The sequence below is a fragment of the Sphaeroforma arctica genome (genome assembly GCF_001186125.1).
Source record: "Sphaeroforma arctica JP610 unplaced genomic scaffold supercont1.1558, whole genome shotgun sequence".
Taxonomy (NCBI): Eukaryota; class Ichthyosporea; order Ichthyophonida; genus Sphaeroforma; species Sphaeroforma arctica.
In genome coordinates this window covers 11,467-11,822 of record NW_014039000.1, presented here as the reverse complement: position 1 = coordinate 11,822, position 356 = coordinate 11,467, and positions in this window count along the sequence as shown.

Below are 356 nucleotides of genomic sequence, written 5' to 3'. Positions count from 1 at the left end.
TTTGCCCGAGGGTGGATGATCGAGGGTCGATGCACGGTGGGTAATACTGCAGGGTGGACGCACAGTGTGCAATAATGGGTTTTCGGATGATCACGAGTTACGACCCCAGCGTTTTTGACAATGATAGATAAGAAAACTACAAAAACTACGTCTCGCAGAGGTAACTTGTGAAAACCATTATACACACACACACACACACACACACACACACACACACACACACACACACACACACACACACACACACACACACACACACACACACACACACACACACACACACACACACACACACACACACACACTACACACTACACTACACTACTATAACACACTACACTACTACAAACTAAATA